The sequence below is a fragment of the Lathyrus oleraceus genome, chromosome 4 (assembly GCF_024323335.1).
Source record: "Lathyrus oleraceus cultivar Zhongwan6 chromosome 4, CAAS_Psat_ZW6_1.0, whole genome shotgun sequence".
Classification (NCBI taxonomy): Eukaryota; Viridiplantae; Streptophyta; class Magnoliopsida; order Fabales; family Fabaceae; genus Lathyrus; species Lathyrus oleraceus.
In genome coordinates, this window is record NC_066582.1 from 179,630,662 (window position 1) to 179,657,197 (window position 26,536).

Sequence of the window (26,536 nt, forward strand, 5' to 3'; positions counted from 1 at the left end):
TAATACTTGCTTGTTGTTAGAAGCACTTTACATTACAATTTTACTTTTGCTTAAAATATTTCCTCAAGTGACTCTGCGAAGTCTGAATACTTGAGAGGGCTAACAGATTATTCTCTTAGATGATTGGTTGTGTAATCTTTCAAGATTAGTGGATTAAGTCCTTTTTGAAGGCGAAATCACCTTGGCCGGGTAGACTGGAGTAGCTTTGAATTTCAAGCGAACCAGTATAAAATTATGTGTTTTAATTTCTGAAAAATCTTTAATTTCCAAAACAACTCAAACCCCCCTTTCTTGTTTTTCTCAACCTTCAGTTGGTATCAGAGCTTCGACTTTGTTATTGATTTTCTAATCAAACACTTAACAGTGTAGAGAGATCCAGCGTGAGAAAAACTATGGCCAACACCAATGAAAGAGATAGTTACAATGCTAAACCTCCAATCTTTGATGGAGAGAAATTTCATTATTGGAAAGACAGAATTGAAAGTTTCTTTCTGGGCTACAATGTTGACCTCTGCGATATTGTCACAATTGGCTACACACCACCTATGACAGACGCTGGAGTTGCTATTCCCATAAGCAAAATGTCAGATGATCAGAAGAGTGGATTCAAGAACCATCACAAAGCCAGAATGATACTACTCAATGCCATTTCCTACAATGAATATGAAAAGATCACCAACAGGGAAACAACTAAAGAAATACTTGACTCCCTGAGGATGACTCATGAAGGAAATTCTCAAGTCAAAGAAACAAAGGCTCTGGCTCTAATCCAGAAATATGAAGCCTTCAAAATGGAGGATGATGAAGCTGTAGAGGTAATATTTTCTAGATTTCAAACTTTAATTGCAGGACTCAAAGTGCTAGATAAAGGATATACAACTGCGGATCATGTCAAAAAGATCGTCAAAAGCTTGCCAAAGAAATGGAGACCTATGGTTACAGCCTTAAAAATATCAAAAGATCTTAACAATATCAGGCTTGAAGAACTCGCCAGTTCACTCAGAAGTCACGAGATAGAACTGGAGGAAGATAAACCTCAAAAGAAGGTCAAGTATGTAGCACTAAAGTCCAAATCAGAAAGACACAAATCAGATAGAAACAAAGCCTTCCAAGCTGAAGAAGAAGAAGACATTGATGACTCTGAAAAAGAAGACTCTGACGATGAAGAAGAATTATCCCTTTTAACCAGAAGAGTGAAACAACTCTGGAGAAAAAGGAATAATAACTTTAGAAAACCAAGACCCAATGGAGATCGATCAGAATCAACTTCCAGAGGTAAATCTAACAAATATATAACATGTTATGAATGTAAGGAAATGGGTCATTGCAGAAACGAATGTCCCAAGTTGAAGAAAGAAAGCTCTAGAAGAGAAAATTTCAAGAAAAGTTCCTTCAGAACCAAAAAGGGACTGATGGCTACCTGGGATGACAGTGGATCTGATTCCTCAGAATCAGACTCTGATGAATAGGTAAATGTTGTACTCATGGCTACCACCTCCAGGAATACATCAGATGGAGAATCTGAATCTGAAGAGGTATTTTCCGATCTTTCTCGCTCCGACCTCGAATCATGCCTTTCTGAAATTCTAAACTCATATCAGAAACTTAAACAAAAATTTAAAGCTGTAAAAGAGGTTCTTGAAGAAACCCTCGAAGAATGTGGAAAACTTGAGATAACAGTTTCAGATCTAAAAGATGAAAATCGAATTTTGACATTAGAAAGAGATTCCATAAATAAACAATGTTTAAAACTTGAAGAAGCATTATCTAAAGCTCCACAAACTTCAAACACAGTATTTTATGAATATGAAAAATCTTTTCAAAAGTTTCTGAAGAATGGGATAGAGAGAAGCAAAATGGCATCCATGATTTATGGGGTTAGTTAGAACAATAGAAGAGGAATTGGGTATGACCCTAGTGAAGATAAATCTTCCACTAATGGCAAACCTAAATCTCTGTTTTCTTATCACTACACACATACACAAGCATAACATTTTGATAATGCCAGAAAACCCAAAGTTTTAAGAAACTCTGGGAAAACTAATCACAAGGGACCCAAAAGATTCTGGGTACCAAAGGATAAGATTGTTTATGTTGCAGATATCTTATGCAGCAGAGTTAAGACACTAGTCATGGTACCTGGACTCTGGATGCTCGCGACACATGACGGGAAGAAAGTATATGTTCCAAAGTCGGGATCTTAAAGATGATGGCTTCGTAGGTTTCAGAGAAAATCAGAAAGGAAGGATCAGAGGCTCCGGAACTATTGGTAATGGTACTCTTCCCTCTATATCTGATGTTCTCTATGTAGAAGGATTAATGCATAATTTGTTATCAATAAGTCAATTAAGTGATAACGGCTATGATGTAATCTTCAATCAAAAAACATGTAAAATAATTAATTAGAACAATGGAACAGTCCTATTCACTGGCAAGAGGAAAAACAATATTTACAAAATAAATCTTTCAGACTTAAAAGAACAAAATATAAAATGTCTGATGTCTGTTCATGAAGAGCAATGGGTATGGCATAGATGCTTGGGCCACATTAGCATGAGAAAACTATCTCAGCTAAATAAACTCGAGTTAGTCAGAGGTCTACCTAAGTTGAAGTTTCTTCAGATGCTCTATGTGAAGCATTTCAGAAAGGAAAATTTTCTAAATCATCTTTTAAAAAAAAATAGTGTTTCCACCTCTAAGCCTCTGGAACTTCTTCACATTGATCTGTTTGGTCCTATTAAAATAGCATCAGTCAATGGAAAGAAATATGGACTAGTTATTCTTGATGATTTCAGTCGCTGGACATGGGTAAAATTCCTAAAGCACAAGAGTGAGTCTCACTCTGTATTCACTAGCTTCTGTTCCAAAGTGCAAAACGAATTTGACTCTAAAATCATCAGAGTCAGAAGTGCTCATGGTGGAGAATTTGAAAATAAATTTTTTGAGGAACTATTTGATTCTAATGGAATATCCCATGATTTCTCCTGTCCTAGAACTCCACAACATAATGGAGTTGTAGAAAGGAAGAGTAGGACACTCCAAGAGATGGCCAGAACCATGATCAATGAAACAAATGTGGCTAAGCACTTTTGGGCTGAAGCAGTAAATACAACATGTTATATTCATAATAGAATCTTTATAAGACCTATTCTGGAGAAGACTCCCTATGAACTATGTAAGGGAAGAAAACCCAACATTTCTTATTTTCATCCTTTTGGACGCTCTTGCTTTATTCTGAATACTAAAGAACATCTGAACAAGTTTGGTTCAAAAGCACAAAAAGGTATTATGCTAGGATACTCAGAACGCTCTAAAGGCTACAGAGTATACAACACAGAAACCAAAATTATGGAAGAATCAATTCATGTTAGATTTGATGATAAGCTTGACCCTGAAAAGTCAAAGCTAGTTGAGAAACTTCCAGATCTGGAGATTACTCTTGCAGGTTCTGACGAAAAGATCAAAGTATCAAAAGTATCTGATAAACAAAGTCCAGATGGAACTGAAGCCCCAGCGATCCAAAATAAATTAAAAAGTCGCCTCAACATCTCTGAAGATTTGATTATGGGAAACAATGATGAACCTATCCGAACTAGGTCAACATTCAAGGTACCTGAAGAAATTCCTCCAGGACTAGTATCTTTGATTGAGCCTACTTCCTGCGATGAGGCACTTCAAGACGATGACTAGGTTCTAGCCATGCAAGAAGAGCTAGATCAATTCTCAAAGAATGACGTCTGGGATCTTGTTCCTAAGCCCAAAGGCACTCACATTATTGGAACCAGATGGGTGTTCAGAAACAAGCTAAATTAAAAGGGCGAAGTTGTCAGAAACAAAGCTCGACTGGTGGCACAAGGGTATAGTCAACAAGAAGGCATTGACTACAACGAAACCTTTGCCCCAGTCGCCAGGTTAGAATCTATTCGCTTACTTGTTTCATTTGCTGTAAATCATTCAATCAAACTATATTAAATGGATGTCAAGAGTGCATTTCTTAATGGCTATATATCAGAAGAAGTGTATGTCAATCAACCTCTAGGTTTTGAAAACTCAAATTGTCCAGAACATGTTTTTAAACTTAAGAAATCATTATACGGCTTAAAACAAGCTCCTAGAGCTTGGTATGAAAGACTAAGCAATTTTCTTCTGGAACATGACTTTATTAGAGGAAAAGTTGACTCTACACTCTTCTGTAAAAACATTAATAATGACCTCATGATATGCCAGATATATGTTGATGACATTATTTTTGGTTCAGCTAACCCTTCTGTATGTCAAGAATTCTCTGAGCTAATGCAGGCAGAATTTGAAATGAGCTTAATGCAAGAACTAAAGTTCTTTCTAGGAATTCAAATCAATCAAGCTTCAGAAGCCACCAATGTTCATCAAAGTAAATACATTAAAGACATTTTGAACAAATTCAAAATGGCGGAATGCATACCTGCTAAGACACCTATGCACCCAACTTGCATTCTGGAAAAATAAGAAGTTAGCCAGAAGGTTTGTCAGAAGCTCTATCGTGGTATGATAGGCTCTCTTCTCTATCTGACTGTTACACGTCCTGATATTCTGTTTAGTGTATGTCTCTATGCCAGATTCCAATCAGATCCTAGAGAATCTCATTTAACAGTTGTTAAAAGAATACCCATGTATCTGAAAGGAACCCCTAACATGGGCCTGATGTATGAGAAAACATCAGAGTATAGACTTTCTGGTTACTGTGATGCAGATTACGCAGGGGACAGAATGGAACGTAAAAGTACATCTGGGAATTGTCAGCTCTTGGGAAAGAATCTGATATCCTGGGCCAGCAAAAGGCAATCAACCATAGCTCTGTCCACCGCAGAAGCAGAATATATTTCAGTATCACTATGCACTACTCAGATGCTCTGGATGAAGAATCAACTAGAAGATCTTCAAAATTTTGAGAGTAACATTCCTATCTTCTATGACAATACTGCTGCCATCTGTTTAAGTAAAAATCCTATTTTGCACTCCAGAGCTAAGCACATAGAAATAAAACATCATTTCATTAGAGACTATGTTCAGAAAGGGGTAGTAACGTTAAAATTTATTGATATAGACCATCAATGGGCTGACATTTTTACCAAACCCCTTGCTGAATACAGATTCTCTTTTATCTTAAAAAATCTAAACATTCAAAATTATCCTGAATGAAATGTGCCTCTGAGATAGCAAAATAAAACTCTGAAGTAAACAGTTGGATTATGTATTTGACTCTAATGCTACTACCAGTTAGAAGTCATCTGAGTTAGAAATCTCCAGGAACCTACCCTTTGGTATTCCTGAAGGTCAGATAAAGTAACACGTGGAACATCATGCGCCTGACCTTGGAACTTCTAGACAACTGTCTAGCAGTAATCAAGAAACAGACTCTTGATATCTTCTCGAGCAGTGTGCTGATTTTGGGATTAGACATCATTTATGAGCTGTAATCATTGTCCTTTCTAGCGTGCGTACTTGGTTTATGTGTTATCTGTTAAACTCTCACTTATGTGTCGTTTTGCATGCGCCCTAATTTGGGTATATATACTTTTCACATTTCACAATTGCACATTTTTACACTCACGAACTCACCTAACCCCCTCTCTCAGTTCTCTCCTCTCTCAAAGGCCTTTATGCAGTTCTTACTAATGTTCTTCAACATTCATCTCATCTTCAACATTCTTCATGGATTCTCAACAACAATCAGTGTACAACTTCTCTCAACAGATGAACTCAACTGAGCAAGCCCCAAGTTCCAGTCAACAAAACCCTGTAGTCACTGGCGTCGTTTCCACTCCCATCTATAAAGAACCTCACATTCTAGATCGTGAGCCTCACATTCATCTTGAAACTCCGTTTGAGAAACTGGAAGTTTTGTGTGAAACCTTGGTGGACTTTGACAACATGAAAAGAAATGGCATTGACCTCACTGATGAACTGAAGAAGCAAGGGTGGGAAAATTATTTTCAACGCCTCTATGGCCCAGTATACACGAACCTGGTGAAGGAGTTCTGGCGTTTCGCTGACTCTGATGATCACTACATTGTCTCCTACGTCCTAGAAGTCAAGATAGTTATCACAGAGAAATCGATTGTTTCTCTTCTTAACATGCAAAAGACTGGAGGAAGACGCATATACAACATCAACCCTAGGGAAAAATATCTGTCCCAGGAGAGAAACCCTACAATTTTCCAACAGAATCCTGAAGGCAAGCATTCCAAGAACAAGGAACTACATCAGAACCTCAGGGTATAGCTGAAGATTATCTTAGGCATCATCCATCACCATCCAGCCTCTAATTCCTCAGACTACATCAACACAGACCAGAAATGCATCCTCTATTGCACTCACAAGGGTATGAAGATTTGCCTTCCTGCACTTCTATTCAAGTATCTCAGAGACTCCGTGAAAGATACCAGAAACAATATGAAGCCAAGAAACTACATCCCTCTAGGGAGACTGATCTCTGATGTGCTGATTTAAAGCGGCCTAGTGGACCATCTGATTCAGTTCATACTCATGGAAGACGTTATGATAGATACTATCAGACCTCTGAATGCTCAAAATCTGAAGAGCATGGGAATCATCGATCAAGTAATGGTAAAACCAACACTTAACACCTCCTGGGAAGATCTTAAAGATCAGAGGGAGATTCCAAATGGACTCTACCTATTATCCAAGGTCGGCCCTTCAGAGGTAGTCGCGTACTATCTAGAGGATCTGTACAAACAAGGAGTGGATATCACAGAGTTCCAAGTGGATTGGCTGCCCGAGTTTCCACCAGACTTCCAAAAGAGAACACGAGAGCCCTCTGAGAAGACCAAGCAGGCGAAGAGAGCAAAGCTGGGAGAAATATATGGGTCAAGACCCCCAATTCCTCTGGTTGGATCTCCTGGTAAGTCTGTATCTCTCCCTCCCTCTGTAAAAATTAAACTTGTTGCTTCTTCACTTCCTCAATCAAACCCTATATACACAACTGCCGATACTCCTCCCTCAACCACCAGACCCTCTAACCTACCGTCCCAAAAATTCAACCTTGCCATAACTTTACCTGTTTCAGAAGCAGAAATTCTAAATGAAACCACTTCACCATCTTCATCACCATCTCCATAATCCCCACCTTATTATGACCTCTCATCTGACCCTGAACCTTCTGACCCTCACTCCCCAACTCTGGCTCAGATCCAAGACCGTGCTCTGGCCTCTCAAAAGCCATCACACTCTAACCCTGAACCTGAAGTCACTTCCCCACTTCCAGAAAACCCAAACATAACCACCTCTGAACCTCCACCACCAGAACCAATCCACTCTGACTCACAACCATCTGAACCACCACACTCTGATATACTCCAACCCACTACCTCCGCTGACCCAACAACTCCCACACTTAACCTAAGCGCCCCCACCTCACCCTCCCAAGCCTCTGCCAACGAACCAGAAACCACCCTTCTAACCCTTGAAGAAGCAATTACGGTTTTTGCAGAGTCTTCAGTTGAAAAGGTCAAGTCTCTGACCATCAACTTTGGCATCAGTGATGATCCCTCTGCTGTAAGGACTCACTGGAACAAAGTGATAAGTTGGATGACCTCTGAATCCTTCAAGCTAAAAGGCTTCTCTGAACAAGTCCGCGATGACTTCATCAGAGACGCTGAGATCAGACTCCAAGAGCGTCTAGCCAAAGAAGCTGAGGGGCGGGCAAGACATAAAGCTGAAGGGAAAGCAAGACAAGAAGAACTTAAGAGAATCAGATAAGCTGAAGCCAAAGCTCTTGCTGATGCTGCTGTTGCTGAAGCTGAGGCAAAAGCCAAAGCTGACGCTGAAGAAGAAGCGCACTTTGCCGAAGAGTCTGCTGCCAAAGTCAGAAATGATGCACTGACTCAGGGGGAGTCCTCCAACTTTGGATTCGTCCCTCTGGTCCTGAAGACTCTTGAAGAGCTGCAGAAAGAACAACAGGTAGTTCAAGCCAGACTGGATCAACAGGACTCTGTCAATGTAAACATTCAGAACATGTTGTCCCAGCTGCTCCAGAGGATGCCTCCTCCTCCAAACCCTTATGCACCTAGGCTATTTCTGCTTGTTACCTTCTGATTTGCTTGTTGCCTTCTCTACTTTGCTTGTTGCTTTTTGTGTTTCGATGTCTATTTCTTGCCTTCTTGCTTTCTGCTTTCTGGCTTATGTAAATGCTTATCTATTAATATCAATTTTTAGCTAAAATTTGTTTGCTAAGTCTTTTTTATTCTGATAAAAAGGGGGAGAACTAAAACAGCTCTAATGAAAACATATCTAACTCCTTTCAAACACTGCAAAAAATTTATTTAAAAATGACTTAAGATATGCAGGAAAGTAGCTAAAAGCACCAAACCATGGAAGATCCGGTAAGAACTTCTGAACTATCCAATATCTAACTCAGGAGGAGCCCACTGTAATATCTGATCTAAGAGTTTCTTTAAATGTTTCATTTTTAATCTGAACTGTTTTGTCATTATCAAAAAGGGGGAGATTGTAAGAACAAAGTTGGTTCTACAATATATTTCCAAGATTTTGATGATAACAAAGGATGAAACCCAAAATGGCACTCTAATGAGATTTTTTCTTAGTGTGCAGGACTCTGAACATTTACGCGGGATTTTGACCATACATCAGATACAAACTTATGTCAGATATGAAGTATTAGATGATCAGACGTCACTCAGAAAAGAATACGACCAGAAGGTTCTGATTCTGATCACAGAGAGACAGCAAGAAGTTAGAAGCTCCAACAAGACTACTGGATTTAGACTCTGATACTTAAGAAGTCTAGAGCACTGAGAAGCTCTGATGAAGTTATACTTAATCATCCTCTAAAGACTATCTCAGATACATCCAGACTCTAATGCAGATTCACAAGTCCAGAACGCGTAATAGAAAAGAATCTCATTATGGAAAGAAAGTATTTAAAGCAAGGATTAAAGAGGCGGACAAAATGGTTTTAGAAAGAAACAACAGAAGTAATGACATTAATTATTCTTCAATAACCAAGATTTTGTCATCACTCCAACGGTCCTTCACAACTTCTATATAAAGGACGGATTACTTCTCTAGAGAGATACACCTGAGACACACAGAAATATCATTCACTCTCTCTTTTGTTTTCACGAGTTGTTGCTCTTACGTGAAAAGCTTTTGCTCTCATATTTTCTGTAATACTTGCTTGTTGTTAGAAGCACTTTACATTACAATTTTACTTTTGCTTAAACTATTTCCTCAAGTGACTCTGCGCAGTCTGAATACTTGAGAGGGCTAAGAGATTATTCTCTTAGACGATTGGTTGTGTAATCTTTCAAGATTAGTGGATTAAGTCCTTTTTGAAGGCGAAATCACCTTGGCCGGGTGGACTGGAGTAGCTTTGAATTTCAAGCGAACCAGTATAAAATTCTGTGTTTTGATTTCTGAAAAAGCTTTAATTTCCAAAACAATTCAAACCCCCCTTTCTTGTTTTTCTCAACCTTCAGATATGACCAATTGAATTTGATTGAAGAGAAAAGAATGACGGCTTTGTGCCATGGCCAGTTATATCAAAAGAAAATGAAGAAAGCATTTGACAAGAGGGTTAGACCTCGTGTATTCAGAGAAGCTGGCCTTGTGCTCAGGAAGATCTTGTCTTTCAACACTGATTCTAGGGGCAAGTGGACTCCTAATTATAAAGGCTCGTGTGTTGTTAAGAGATATTTCTCAAGTGGTGCAATGATTCTTACAACTATGGATGGTGAGGAGGTCTTTCGTCCTGTGAATGTCGATGCAGTCAAGAAATACTTCACATAGAAAAATAAAAGAACAACTCGCTAAGTTGAAAACCCGAAAGGGAGGCTTAGGCAAAAATGAGTGTCTCAGTGGATTGAAAACCCTAAAAGGGCGGTCCAGGAAAAAATTAGAGACATAAACAAAAAGTAATCATCCCAGTAGATTGACCCCAAAAAGGAAATCTAGGAAAAAGTTAGGGATTATGGCAAGTAACTGCACCAGGCCAGACTTGATCGTTTGAAGCAACAGTTCCTATTAAGGTTTCCTATTCAGTATTCTCGATCGAAGTCTAGAGCATAGTTGAATTCAAAGTTGTTAGAGAGAATAGTGGTCATCGTATTTCAATGTAGCCCTTTCCATGTATTTACAATTTTCCAACTTTGTAATGATCCATGGATTCATGCCATTTATGGACTACCATTCTATTAATAAAATTTGAGCCTTTTACCCATTTTTTCGCTATTCTTATTTTGTTTTAGTTTACGAAATTTCATTTATTTTTTATGATGGTTTTTGAAACAAAAATATCTAAACAAAAACATTTTTGAAAATTTACAAAAAAGATATGTATTCTCCTCGACTTGTGAATACAAAAGAGGAATGTTAATAACAATCTCAATGATGGTAAGATCCTGAAGAATGGTGGAATCCCTAGCAATTCTCTACCAGCATCTACATCTTGTTGAGATTAGCCGAGTATATGGTTGTACTGTGTTATCAGTATCACACCTTTGTGTTTGTTTTATCAACATAATCATATGCATGTGCATAGCATCATGATGTTTATTTGCGCATTTTTGCATTTCTAGATGCTTCCCTGCCGCTCTCTAGAACTTTTCTCCCCACAGAGTGTGTGCATCCTCTCTCTAATAGAGTTTCGACCATAAGCAAAAAAAGTTTATCCTTTCTAATTCCCCATTGAGTCTGATCCTCGTGGAAGATTTTTGTTTCAAATTTCCCCTCTAGTTCATCATCTGGATGGAATCAATCTCCATTTGAGTTCATGTCCTCATTGGATTGAGCTCTCTTTGACAGCTTCTCTCCAGTTCACTCCTGGGTTGAACTTTGGTCCCCTTTAATTGGTTACCATTGTTAAGTTATCACTTGGCTGGTTGTTGGTAATCATTCCTTTTTGAGCTTATTACCTTTTGTTAAGCTATCACTTGGCTGATAGTAGGTAATACTTCTCTTACCTTTGGTTGGTTACCTTTGTTAAGCTATCACTTGGATAATAGTAGGTAATATTCCTTTTACCTTTGGTTGATTACCTTTTTTAATTTATCACTTGGTTGGTAGTTGGTAATCATTCTTTTAGTTTATTACCTTTATTAAGTTATCACTTGATTGATAGTTAGGTAATATTCCTCTCCTATTGTAGTTGGGGTTTTTCCCTTTTGGTGATTTCTTTTCCCCGACAAGTTCTTTCTTTGATGAGTCTTCCCCGTTGGATCTTTAGCTCGTTTATTTTCTAACTGTGTATTGGTTATTCTCGAGTATTTTCTTTTTTCCCTGCAGAACTTTGTTTATCCCTAGCTGGTTCTCCATGTGGAAACTATTATTCCCCACAGAGATCCTGGTTTACATTCATATCATATCATAAGCATTTTGTGGTATCTTAGGGCCAAAAAATTGGGTATTTGATATTTAAGTCTATTTAATCTTGTCGAGACAAAGATTTCAACCTTCGTATCTCCAAATTGAAGAAACTTAAATATGGGCATCTTTCACACCCTAATTTTTAACCCTAATATCCCACATATCATTTGCATCATTGCGTATAAACAAGGTCACATCTTGGTCTTTCCCCTTTTCCTTCTATGGTTTTTCTTCTTGCAGGGATCACCAAGCACCTCTTTATTGTTTTGTTTTACCTTTGTGTTTACATGATAGATTGCTTATCTAACCAACTAATCAAAATATCAAAAATATTTCTTGTTTCCCTTAATTTTATTGTGCAAGGTAAGGAATTTTTAACCAAGGGCATCTCAAAGTTTTGTGGCTTACTTCTCAAAGAAAGCCAAAGGTTCATGTGTTTATTTCCATGCCTTCTTCAATAAGCAACTTCAAGCTTTGAGAAATTTAATTAAGAGCCCATAAAGGACACATTTTTTTTGAGTTCATATGATCACCCATGTGCATTTAAATGCAAGGAAATCCAAGTACACAAGCTTGTTCCAAGAGGTTTGACCAAAAAGTCAACATTTTGAAGTCAAAGTTCCAAAGATCACAACTCCTTCAATTCTCAACATTTTTGAATGCTTATTTTTACATATTAATCTTCTAAAACTCCTCTACAACTTCTTTTTACATGACAAGAGCCAACTATTCTTGGAGGATCATCAAACGTTTGGAGACATTATAGGTCATTTGTGGACTTAGTTGAAATTTGACCTATTTTTAAGTGACTTTTCCCCAACTTTGAAGAGCTAAGAAATCCCTGTTGCAACTAGAAATTTTTCCAGAAAATTCAATTATCGTGTGTTGAGTTTCAGCTTGTTGCAATCCAATTTCTTGATTCCATTAGCACCTTCAGCGTCCTCTGAAACTTTTGTAACAACTCCCAAGCTCTGAGACCTTCTGAAGTGCTCTAACCAGATTGGGGTTCATCAACTTCTGATCACCATCTGGACAAGGTTGTTCTGAGCATCATTTAAACTCAAACAAGTAACCAAAATGTAGTTCTTCACTCTCTAGTGCTTTCCCCTAACTTATCTGGTGTTGATTGATTGTGTTCATAATTTAATTTTATTTTTCGTGGCTTGCTTATTTATGAAACTTCTCTGAAATTCCCTTTTCTCAGTTCACATAAATGAATTTGGAGAATAAGGTTGAATTCGGGCTGTGAAGAGGATCACAATGGTGGTGGTCTCGTGTCTTGAATTTACCAAATGATGAAACTCCGGGGAGAGCTCACCGGAGAAGACATTCAGAGCTTTCTCAGGTTGTCTGAGTTTGATCAAACACGTCGAAAGAATGAATGTTTTGATTGGTTGGATTTAAACTGAATCCTGTGTTTGGCTTGCAGTGTGTTCCATCGTGTTCTCTAACATTTAGAGTGTTGGACCTGCCACGTCAATTAATGAGACGTGATCCAACACTCCATGTTTTTTCTGTTTTTTGTTATTTTTTTATTTCTTTTTCTTTAAAAATTCATAGTAATTTTATTTTTCATCCAAAAAAACCCAAAATAATTTATAAAATTCTCTTTTATTTTTCTTTATCTGATTTTTATTTTTCCATATTTTATTTCACTGGTTTTCTATTTTTCTTGAATGTTCTCTTTTATCCTTGCTTTTAATTGGTTTAAAAATATTTTTTTGTATTTTAAAATTCTGAAAATTTTATTATATACTTCTTATTTTATTTTCAATCTTCCATAATTTTCTTGGTCATTTATATGGTGTTTTGAAGGACTTTATGGATTTTTCATTTTATTTCCATTTTAAAATTCATTTAAAAATACCTTTAATGCATTTTTATTTCATTTAATTGCATTTTCATTTGTGTGACCCTTGTGAATTTCTGTTGGCCTTGGATCATGATGGTTTGGACTTCAAGTCTCATCAAACACAATGGATCTTGGGTGTTAATGGGATGAAAACCCTAATCCACCAAAATGGTTGATTGAATTTGATGATGACTTGATCAAACTTTTGGTCCAATTTGGGTGAGACTTCTCTTGTGTCTCTCTTCTTCATCTCCTTCTGTTCCCTTTTGATCAATTGGATGGCTTGTGTCCATCTTGTTCATGATGTATGAATTGGTACTTGATGAACTTTTATCATTTCAAATCTACCTCCTAATTGATCATAGATCATTTAAGGTACTTTGGATTGATGCATATGTTTATCCTAAGTCGTTATGAAGTGTGGATTGAAGTAATGGACCATCCTCCTAGCCTTTGTGCATGATCATCCCTTTTTCTTTTCTTTTTGTTGCATGTCTTTAAGAGAATGATTTACATATCATTTCTCTAGCATGTATTAACACAAACATTATTATTGACCGACCCACTTGGTATTGTGTGAAAATGTTGCTCCTTTTCCATTTGTAAGAGTTAGTGGCATAATTGTTGATTTCATCCAAGTTGGAGTCCTTCCAATGAATGGTGTATAGATTCATATTTTCATGTTTGTGAGTGGATAGTTGAGTATTTTCCAAAAAGTGACCAAAACAACTTTTCATCTGTTACTAACAGCCTTTACTAACACTTTACTTGTATTAACCTTTTACTTCAAAGTCATTTACTTTATGCTCTTTTATTTATGACATTTACATTATACTTGATGTTTAGCATTTAATATCATATTGTTGGTGATTATGTCATTTGTTCTTTGGACTTTACTTTCATATATTTGTAAAGAAAACATTCATAAAGAAAAAACCTAAAAAGAAACTTGGTTATCCTGATACATGGACTTGTGGTTACTATCCTTGGCATCATTGCGGAGTTATGGACTTAGAATTAGGACCTTGACCTTTGCTTTGGACTTGTGATTTGATATCTTGGGATTCATCTGATACCTTTGACTTTGTACTTCCTCTGGAGACTTGGTTGAGTTAATTTGGTTTCATCTAATGCATGGATTATTATTTGCTTATTCTGGCTTGCTTGAGGCTTTATCCAAAGGAGGGAATTCTTGCTTGACTTATGTCATAAAGCTTTCTATTTCTTGGTTAAATCTTTCCTCCCTAGCTTTTACTTTATGCTTTAGGATAGTCTCTTCTTCTCCTCCCCCTTTCTTTAATTTTCAAAATCTTCTCTCTTTTTTCAAAACCTTCTTGTTTTTTAACTTGAATCATTTTTATCAATAAACCTTGACTTTTGTTAAGTGGTTTTCAAAACCTTTTTCTTAATAAATGCTAATCCATCTTAATCATATTCAGACCAATTTCAAAAGACTTAAAAAAAATGCCTAACTCATTTAAATCATTTTTGTGCACTTTTCCTTTTAAAAAATTTTCTCAAGGGCATTAGACATGATCCATTTCCATAGTTGATATATAATTCTCCTATACCCATAGTATTGATGACAACCATTTTCCATTTGTGAGAGCTAGTGGCATACTTATTGATCCTTATCCAAGTTGGAGCCCTTCTCATGATGATGCAAAGTACTCATACTTGTGGCTGACTAGTTGAGTATTCTCCTTAAAATGAAAAAATGTTTTCCCTCTAAAAATGAATCAAAACAAACTCTTTTTGTTATTTTTACCACGAACTACGAGGTTTTGATCCTCCATTGCACTTTGTTGGTACCTAGGCATGAGACTTCAAAAGTCTTGGCAAACACAAAAATCATAAAAAATATTTATTTTCCCATCTCTCCAATCTTTTTTAAAAACAACATATTTTTTAAACCAAAAGGCACTTTTTCAAAGAGGTTCCGATGGAGTACCATTGATGTTTAGGGTGTTAATACCTTCTCTTTGCATAACTAACCCTCGTACCCTTGTTCTCTTTTTATTAGTTTTGTTTTAAAACTTCTTCGGGTTTTGCTCGTACTTTTCCCCTTTTCCATTGGAAACAATAAAAGTATGATGGCGGCTTGCTTTATGAGTTAAGTTAATCAATAGCTTAATCTCAAAAAATTTACCGCTACAGTCGTTACTCAAAAAACTCTTGCTAAACTCTTAAGTCCACCAAACTCTTGTAACTTGTTGTGGGAACCAAAGGCAATAGTCCTGAAGCATATGCTATCAAGTGATGTTTGTTTGATGATGTTGATAATCTATGTTCTTTTTACTTTGGAAAGGTCAGGAACATGAAGAAAGAATTTAGGCTGATGTTCAAGATTTTAATTGGTTGTCTGATCCCCGAAGAAGGAAGTACTGATCAAATTTTATGGGATCACAAACACTTCATTTTTTACCTTAAGGAAGAAGACAAGATAAATGTATCAGCTTACATTTTGAACCATTTGTGTCAAGCAATCCAAGATAGCGCAAAACTTTGCAAGAAGAATGTACCTTATGTTAGATTATTGTCAGAATTGTTCTTTTAAGGGTCGTCTAATTGATGCCCTTAAAAACATGTATAACAATGGATATCTATAGGAGATTTATGGAAATATCTTATCTATGTGAAGGAAAATTTGGCTTCTGTTACTACTGCTCAACAAGTCATGGTTGTCAAACAGATTGAAATGGATAATTGGATGAAGTCTATGAATGCCAGACAAGACATCATTGGTGGAGATCTAAGAGTGATTTTGGATCTTCTGAAGAAACCTTAGTCTTAGGATCTGAACCATTTTGTTGTTTTATTTGTTAAACTTATTCCTATTATAAAATTTTATCTTTATCGTCTCTATCTGTTTTGCATGTCTTGTTATTTTGCTTATGTGATTTTTTTTCTCTAAGTTATATGTTCCTGGAAAAAAAATTGTTTATGATAATTGTTAGAAATAATTAGTGTTTTCTTTGTGTTATTCTTTGGATGAATTATTTCATATTATTTCTTGGAAGGTTAATGCATTCAAATGAAACAACAAATCAGAAAAGTCATTGCAAATAAATAAAAGGAAAAAAATTCATTAAAAAATCAACTGGGAAGATTACAATAGTTCTTGGATTACATCAGTTTGTCCATATCATAACAATAACCTGTAGTTGGTGTAAAATCTTCCCAGTCATACACATGCTCCTCACTCTCTTCATCATTGTCATAGAAGAACATCCTTTTTGGAACTCTTTTCTTTTTCATCTTCTTATTCTCCTTCTTCTTAGGCCTCTTGCTGAAGGGGTTGTTGCTGAGTAACAGGATTGGTGTCAGTAGTGAGCTTTGTTGGAATAACACTCTTAGATTTTTTTTGATGAAGAGCTCATGTTGCTATGAAGATAAGATTTGTTGGTAGAAGAGATGAAAAGTCTGTCTATGAAGGTATGCTTTTACATAGGAAGTTGAGTGACTTGTATGTTAGAACTTTTGAGAATTTTATGTCTGCAATGATGACTTCTGATGGTTGATATTCTTGAATAAAGAATGACCGTCTTGAAAAATGCAGAAATATTCCAACCATTATAGTCATTTCTCTTTAATGGGAAGAGCAAAGGTTATTTTTACCATGAAATATTATGGTCATATCATACCACTCCCCACTCAACTACTAGAGAAACCCCATTTACCATGGTATATGGGGCATATGAAATGCTTCCTGTTAAGATTGAAACTTGTTAATTACGGCGTTCTCAGTTCAACTAGGAAGTGAACATTGCAGGGCTAAACTACGTTACTGATTTGATCGATGACGCAAGAGACGTCACCCACATTCGGGAGTTCGCTGCAAAGAAAAGAGAGGATATGAGATATAATTCCAAGTTAATGCTAAGAGAAATGCAGAAGGACGACTTGGTGTTGAGACATGTGGTTCTTTGTGTACCGCATGGAAAATTGAAGCCTAATAGGGAAAGACCATATCGCATATTTCAGAAGCTGCCACATGGAGAATATAAGCTGCAAGAATCTGATGAGTGACTCGTCTCTAGGACATGGAACTCCATTCGTTTAATATATAATTACAATTAAGTTAGGAGGCACATGTTGGTGTAAGCCCTAGACGCCAATAATTTTGGTACTTGTATCGAATTATTTATTAATAATAAAAGGCTTTTTCTTTATTATGTTTGTTTAATAAAGTCCCTAGAATAGCTAGTCCGTTTAATGTATCAAGTGTGACTTAATAATGAGATCCCATTAAACATAAGGACATTATTCTTAAAGTATCCGTAGTCGATCTTTGTTGTGAAGTGGGATAACATTAAAGCATTAAGACTATTATGTATATAGACTGATGATCACATATCATGGATCATGGATAAGGAGTTATCAAGTCTTAAACATAAGTATGAATATTGAGAGTAATATTTATACTGGATTAACCTGCTATGAGAATACTTAATAGAATGTTATGCTAAGTGTCATAAGTTATTCTCATGGTGATAATGGTATATACCACCCTTTGACCTAAAACCACTACGTACCCTAGATGTAGAGTTGAGTGCCTTATTGCTGATCAAACATTGTCCGTAACTGGATGACCATAAAGACAGTTGATGGGTACTCCACGAAGCATGATGAGGGACATGAGTGACCTAGATGGAATTTGCCCATCCTGCGTAACAGGATAAATGTCTACGGGCCCAATATTAAACTGGAGAAGGATGACACGGTCTATGCCTTGTGTTTAATATAGACATAAGGGCAAAAGGGTAATTGTACACATAAGTATTATCACAAAAGGATTTGTCAGATCACGTGACATTTTCGTGTCTTGGGTAGCAGTGATGTGTTGCTAGATACCGCTCACTGTCTATTAAGTTAAATACGTGATTTAATATAATTGTCAATGCCGCGAAAACCTACAGGGTCACACACAAAAGAACAAATTAATGAGAGATGGAGTAACTAAGGAACACCGTAAGGTACGGTGCACTTAAGTGAATTGTAGAACATTGTAAGGTACGGTGTACTTACGTAGAATACGAAATATGGTAAGGTACCACGCGCTTAAGTGATTTTGGCATATTATAAGATATGGGCCACATACACTTAAGTGGGCTTTTTAGCTTGCAGCCCACACAAATGATTCTATAAATAGAACCCTTGTGCAAAAGCACTTGTGCAGTTGAAATTTTGTTTCTCTCTCTCTCTCTCTCACTCAAAGCCTTCATTCGTAGCAGCTAGCACTGAGATTGAAGGAATCTGTTCGTGTGGACTGAGTAGAGGCGTTGTCACCATTCAACATTTGTGATCGCTCTGTAGATCTGCATCAAAGGTTTCAATCTCTACAAGAGGTAACGATTCTATCACTAATCATGCCCATTCGTAAGGATCACTAAAGGAGAATTTTTTTAAAAAAATTCCGCTGCGTTTTGGATCGCTCTTCTCCTTAAGTGGTATCAGAGCCACTTACGAAACCATGCATCTGATAGATGTTTATTTTCTGTATTTTCTGTATTAATATGACTAAAAGACAGAATGAATCAAAGAATAAACGAGTAATTAAATTTGGCATCATGTGTGTACGATTTGGATGATTGATGTTGACTATGCTTCGGAATCCGACGTTAGTATGGTGAAGCAGTGATACATCGATCGTCCATAGGTTACGTAATTGAGATCGATCAAGTTATATATATGATATAAGTAATCCTGATGCAAAATATGGTATATATGATATATTGTTTCTGTTTCGTTCATTCAAACAATTAATGGTTATTTTCCTTTGAGTGATCAATGGTCATTTGCTTCTTGATCTGACATTAGTATGGTGAAGCAATGACGTGTTGGTCAATCATACTGAATTAACAATCGAGGTGTGTTTGACGGTCTGAAATTGGTGCATTAGGGTTCATGACGGCACAAGGGTTGTGTTGTCAAAGAATTATGCGATTAGGGTTGTGACTGCGGAAGAGTTATGCTTTAAAGTATCAAGTGTTGATGCGAAAAACGACGTCGATTTCAAATGAATTGTTCATTAAAATTTTGCGACGGGGCGCTTCCCCCTTGACCCATGTCCTCTGAACGGTCAGCGGAACCACCGTCCGCTGACTGGGCAACAGAACCCCCGGCTAACTCTACGTAGTGTGATCGGTCGCCGAAATTTAATTTGGTTTTAATTAATTAACAGAATTTAAATTAATGATAATAATGTGTTTATTATTATTGTCTTGTGGTGATCGGTTATGGCCTTAGTTTTCCTTTATTTTGTTTTGGGATTTTAAAATACGACTTGCGTGTCGTGCCTCTCTTTTAATCTCTTAATGTAACTTCTTTTCTCATCTCACTCCCTCGTATGTAAAACGAGTTTCTTTTATGTAATGTAATGTTATGAAGAAAGATAAGAATACAATATCAAAGGAGGACAACCTTGAAGATCTTGTTTGGAGAAGCTTAGATCGTTATTAGGTTAGCTTAGGTTCTCTCATTGGCTTGGGAGAACAATTGTGCTAGGGGCCATAATTGTTTCATTATGTATGTTGATGCATATGAGAGATGATTTATATGATAAATAAGTCGGTGAGATCAGAACAATTGCAAATTCCCTCAAATTAAATATTAAGTTTATGCTTTCCAAGTTTTACCACTCATCAAGACTAGTATCGAATAATGTAGGTTTCGCCTACACGAGGTGCATATTCTATATTAGTAAGGTGCGATGGGATAATTGTAATATCCAATTGCTAAAACAATGGGTCAAACTTAACTAAACAAATTATAATAAGATTATATATGTTTAGAAGCAAGAGTTGGAATGATCCATGTGATAGATTGGAGTAAGGAGTTATTCACCCAACTAAAATATTCGAGAGTTATATTAGATACAATTGGAAGGAGTTCCTACCTAAATATCCTAGTTTTGTGTAATCCGCCTACGCGGACTTAAAACAAAGTGAAATGTGGATCTCAACCCACTAGAAAATATTCCAACGGGATTTTCCGAATCAAATGGTGAGGGTAATTTGTTTTGAGTAAAATAGTGGGAGCATATTTAATTAAAGGCCTAATTAAATATGTTATTGATACTTATATTTTCATTATTTTCATGTAGATTACCATGACAACAAACACCTCTAACAACATTTTACGATCAATCCTTGATAAGGAAAATTGTCTGGGACAAATTTTTTGGATTGGTACCGAAATCTGAGGATTGTCCTCAAACATGATAGAAAGCTGCATGTCATGGAGAAACCTGTTCCTGAAGAGGAACCTCCTAGTTTTGCACCTAAGGCAGAAAGAGATGCTTATAAGAAGTATGTCGATGATGCCAATGAAACTGCTTGCCTCATGCTAGCTACTATGAACTCAGGGTTGCAAAAGCAACATGAGAACATGGCAGCGTTCGATATGATCGAACACCTGAAGATTCTCTCTCAAGAGCAAGCAAGGCATGAAAGGTTTGAAGTTTCAAAATCCCTTTTGTCAAGGCAAGTTAGCTGAGGGAGCCCCTGTAGGTCCCCATGTGCTCAAGATGATTGGGTATGTGGAGAACCTTGAGAGGTTGGGTTTTCCCCTCGGAAAGGAACTTGCGACTGATTTGATCTTGCAATCATTGCCAGATAGATTCTGTCAACTTTTCCTTAATTTCAATATGAATGATATGGACAAATCTCTTCCTGAACTGCTAGCCATGTTAAGAGCTGCTGAGCAGAATCGGAAGTCAAAAGGGAAGTCCACTCTGATGATCGGAAATGGAAAGAGACAGAACAAAAGATCCACTAAGCAGGGTGATAAAGGGAAAGGCAAGGTAGTTTCCAAACCCAAACCCACTGCTCCTGCTTTGAAGCCTAGTGGAGGCATAGCAAAGGAAGGCACCTGATTCCATTACGGTAAGACCGGACACTGGAAGAGAAACTGCCCAAAGTACCTGAAAGATAAGAAGAATGGAGTAGAGACTTCAACTTCAGGTATTTTTTTTATTGAAATTAATTTATCTACTTCTGCATCATGGGTATTAGATACTGGATGCGATTCTCACATTTGTACCAATATGCAGGGGCTAAAAAGGAGTAGAGATTTGGCAAAAGGTGAAGTTGACCTACGAGTTGGCAATAGAGCAAAGGTTGTTGCTTTAGCCGTAGGAACTTATGTATTGACTTTACCTAGTGGTTAATAATTCAGTTAGAGAACTATTATTATGTACCTGCAATTAGCAGGAATATTATTTCTGTTTCTTGTTTAGACAAGTTTGGTTTTTCATTTATAATAAAGAACAATTGTTGCACCATTTATTTGAATGATATATTCTATGCTACTGCATGAATGAACAATGGACTATATGTCATTAATCTTGGAATGCCTATTTATAACATTAATACTAAAAGGATGAAACCTAATGAGTTAAATCCAACTTACCTTTGGCATTGTCGATTAGGCCACATAAATGAGAAACACATTTCCAAACTCCATAAAGATGGACTCTTGGACTCTTTTGATTATGAATCATATGAGACATGCAGATCTTGTTTAATTGGAAAGATGACAAAGTCTCCATTCACAGGAAAAGGTGAAAGATCTAATGATCTTTTGGCCCTCATACATACTGATGTATGTGGACCACTGAACATACCAGCCAGAGGAGGTTTTCAGTACTTCATCACATTTACGGATGATTTCAGTAGATATGGTTATGTGTATTTAATGAAACACAAATCAGAGTCCTTTGAAAAGTTCAAGGAACTCAAGAATGAAGTACAAAACCAACTAGGTAAGAATATTAAAACTCTTCGATCAGATCGAGGTGGTGAATATTTAAGCCTAGAGTTTGATGACCATTTGAAAAAGTGTGGGATCCTATCCCAACTTACTCCTCCTGGAACACCCCAATGGAACGGTGTATCTGAGAGAAGAAATCGAACCTTGTTAGATATGGTCCGATCCATGATGAGTCACGCCGATCTTCCAAACTCCTTTTGGGGACATGCACTATTTACCACAACTTCCACACTTAACCGTGTTCCATCCAAAAAGGTTGAGAAGACACCATATGAGATATGAAGTGGTAAGAAACCACATATGTCTTACATGAATATTTGGGGTTACAAAGTTTATGTGAAACGACAAATTTCAACTAACCTTGAGCCCAAATCTGACAAATGCTTATTTGTGGGGTATCCTAAAGAAACAAGAGGATATTACTTCTACAATCCTTCTGAGGGCAAAGTGTTTGTCGCTCGAACTGGAGTTTTCCTAGAAAAGAATTTTATTTCCAAAGGAATCAATCGGAGGAAAGTAGAGCTTGAAGAAATTCAAGAATCACAAAGCATTGATACATCTATGGAGGAATTATAGCAGGAAACACAAGTAGTTGTGGAAGAGAAACCTGCTCAAGTAGAACAAGACAAGTGTAGGCCAAGCAGGATACGTCACCTACCTGAGAGATATGGATATCTCATAACTGATCAAGGTGATGTATTACTCATGGATCAAGATGATCTTGTGCCCTACCAAGAGGCCATAACTGGTCCCGAGTCTGAGAAGTGGCTAGAAGCCATGAAATCTGAAATGGATTCCATGTACGCAAACCAAGTTTGAACCTTGGTAGAGCCTCATGTAGGAGTTAACCCTATAGGATGCAAGTGGGTCTTCAAAAAGAATACTGACATGGATTGTAAGGTACATACCTATAAGGCAAGACTGGTTGCAAAAGGATATAAACAAATTCATAGGGTTGACTATGATGAAACATTTTCACCAGTTGCAATGCTTAAATCTGTTCGGATTTTACTTACTATCTTTGCATATCATGATTATGAAATATGGAAGATGGATGTCAAAACTGCTTTCCTTAATAGGAATCTTCTTGAGGATGTGTACATGACACAGCCTGAAGGATTTGACATACCAGAAGAAGCCCAAAAGATATGTAAGTTACAAAGATCAATCTATGGATTGAAGCAAGCTTCCAGAAACTGGAATCTAAGTTTTGATGAAACAGTAAAACAATATGGATTCATCAAGAACAAAGATGAGCCTTGTGTCTACAAGAAGGTTAGTGGGAGTATGATCGTTTTCCTGGTATTATATGTAGATGACATATTACTCATTGGAAACGATGTCCCTACCCTGCAACAAGTAAAGTCTTGGTTGGGGAAATGCTTTTCTATGAAGGACATAGGTGAAGCAACCTATATATTAGGAATCATGATCTATAGAGATAGATCACAAAAACTACTTGGCCTAAGTCAGAGTACATATATAGACAAAGTGCTGAGACGCTTTAATATGCATGATTCCAAGTAAGGATTCATACATATGCAACATGGCATGTGTCTATCAAAAACACAATCCCCTTCAACTAAGGAAGAAAGGGATCGCATGAATAAGATTCCATATGAATCTGCAATAGGATCTATCATGTATGCCATGTTATGTACTCGACCAGATGTCTAGTATGCTTTAAGTGCAACGAGTAGGTACCAATCTGATCTCGGTGATGCTCATTGGGTAGCTGTCAAGAATATCCTTAAGTATTTGAGAAGGACTAAGGACTCATTCTTGATATATGGAGGTCAGGAAGAGCGTGATGTAATTGGATACACTGATGCTAGCTTCTAGATAGATAAGGATGACTTTAGATTGTAATCTGGTTATGTGTTTTGCTTAAATGGTGGCGTTGTGAGCTGGAAAAGTTCAAAGCAAGATATAATTGTTGATTCTACAACTGAGGCTGAGTATATTGCTGCCTCAAGTGCAGCAAAGGTAGCTGTTTGGATCAAAAAGTTCATTAGTGAACTTGGCATAGTTCCTAGCATTGTGGATCCCATTGGTCTCTATTGTGATAACAATGGTGCTAACGCACAAGCTAAGGAGCCTAGATCTCACCAACGATCCAAACACATACTTAGGCGTTATCACCTCATTCGAGAGATAATAGATAGAGGAGATGTGAAAATATGCAGAGCACCTACGCTTGACAATATTGCTGACCCGCTGACAAAGCCTCTTGCGCAGTAGAAGCATAATAGCCATCCTAGATCTATGTGCATTAGAGGTATGCCTGATTGGATCTAGTGCTAGTGGGAGATTGTTGGTGTAAGCCCTAGAGGCCAATAATTTTGGTAATTGTATCGAATTATTTATTAATAATAAAAGGCTTTTTCTTTATTATGTTTGTTTAATAAAGTCCCTAGAATAGCTAGTCCGTTTAATGTATCAAGTGTGACTTAATCATGAGATCTCATTAAACAAAAGGACAATATTCTTAAAGTATTCGTAGTCGAGCTTTGTTGTGAAGTGGGATAATATTAAAGCATTAAGACTATCATGTATATAGGCTGATGATCACATCTCATGGATCATGGATAAGGAATTATCAAGTCTTAAACATAAGTATGAATATTGAGAGTAATATTTATACTGGATTGACTCGCTATGAGAATACTATATAGAATGTTATGCTAAGTGTCATAAGTTATTCTCATGGTGATAATGGTGTATACCATCCTTTGACCTGAAACCACTATGTACCCTAGATGTAGAGTCGAGTGCCTTATTATTGATCAAACATTGTCCGTAATTGGATGACCATAAAGACAGTTGATGGGTACTCCACGAATCATGTTGGGGGACATGAGTGACCTAGATGGAATTTTCCCATCCTACGTAATAGGATAAATGTCTATGGGCCCAGTATTAAACTGGACAAGGATGACACGGTCTATGCCTTGTGTTTAATATAGACATAAGGGCAAAAAGGTAATTGTACACATAAGTATTATCACAAAAGGATTTGTAAAATCACATGACATTTTCGTGTCTTGGGTAGCAGTGATGTGTTGCTAGATACCGCTCACTATTTATTATGTTAAATACGTGATTTAATATAATTGTCAATGCCGCGAAAACCTACAGGGTCACACGCAAAAGGACGGATTGATGAGAGATAGAGTAACTAAGGAACACCATAAGGTACGGTGCACTTAAGTGAATTGTAGAACATTGTAAGGTACGGCGTACTTATGTAGAATACGAAATATGGTAAGGTACGACGCACTTAAGTGATTTTGGCATATTATAAGATATGGGTCACATACACTTAAGTGGGCTTTTTAGCTTGCAGCCCACACAAGTGGTTATATAAATAGAACCCTTGTGCAGAAGCATTTGTGCAGTTGCAATTTCGTTTCTCTCTCTCTCCCTCACTCAAAGCCTTCATTCGTAGCAGCTAGCACTGAGATTGAAGAAATCCGTTTGTATGGACTGAGTAGAGGCGTTGTCACCATTCAACGTTCGTGATCGCTCTGTAGGTCTGCATCAGAGGTTTCAATCGCCACAAGAGGTAATGATTCTATCACTGATCATGCCCATTCGTAAGGATCACTAAAGGAGTTTTTTTTTTAAAATTCCGTTGCATTTTGTATCTCTCTTCTCCTTAAGCATATAACCCACCTATGTACATATTTTTGAACGTTTATGTCCAATGAGAATGTTTCTGTTTTTACTATGATGTGCGTTGGACTTCCACATGAAGATCCTTGTCGCCCCTTAAGGAAATACGGATCCGCTGGACTTCCACAAGAAGATAGTTATCGCCTCTTAAGGCAATACGGAGATGTTGGACGTCCATAAGAAAATCTTTGACGCCTCTTAAGGCAATATGAATACGTTGGACTTCCTCCAAAAGATCCTTGTTGTCTTTTAAGGCAATATGAACATCTTGGATTTCCATAGGAAGATCTTTGTCGCCCCTAGGGGTAATATAAATGGAATACACGATGGGGGATATGTTATCCAACACCTCACTTAGGATACATAGAGTCTCGTCAGACAGGCTTAACATATAATCTCTCTTGAAGGACTTAACGTCCCATCAAACAGGCTCATCTAAACGCCTCGCCTGAGGGTCATGAAGTTGTTAGATGATAGGCCTAGATCAAGAGGGGGGTGAATATATCCCAAGTTAAAAATTTATCCGAAAATTTGACTTATAAAAATTTATGGTGCGGAAGCAAGTTTCAAATATTCCCCGAATCAAAAACTGTCTAACCGAACCTACTGTTGAATAGCCCAGATATGCGTAAAGGTGTCAATGTTATGATAATAATCCACAAGTCAATCAACAATAATTAATAACAACTAATTGAATACTCTACAATAGTAAAAGTCTATCTCCAATGATATCCACATACAAAAAACTAAGTCAAACAATTTGTCGAACACTTGGTGTGTGAAAAACAAAGTTTGGAATTGTATATGGTGTTTGTTGTTCAAAGAAATCAAATCAAAACCAAATGGTTAGTGATC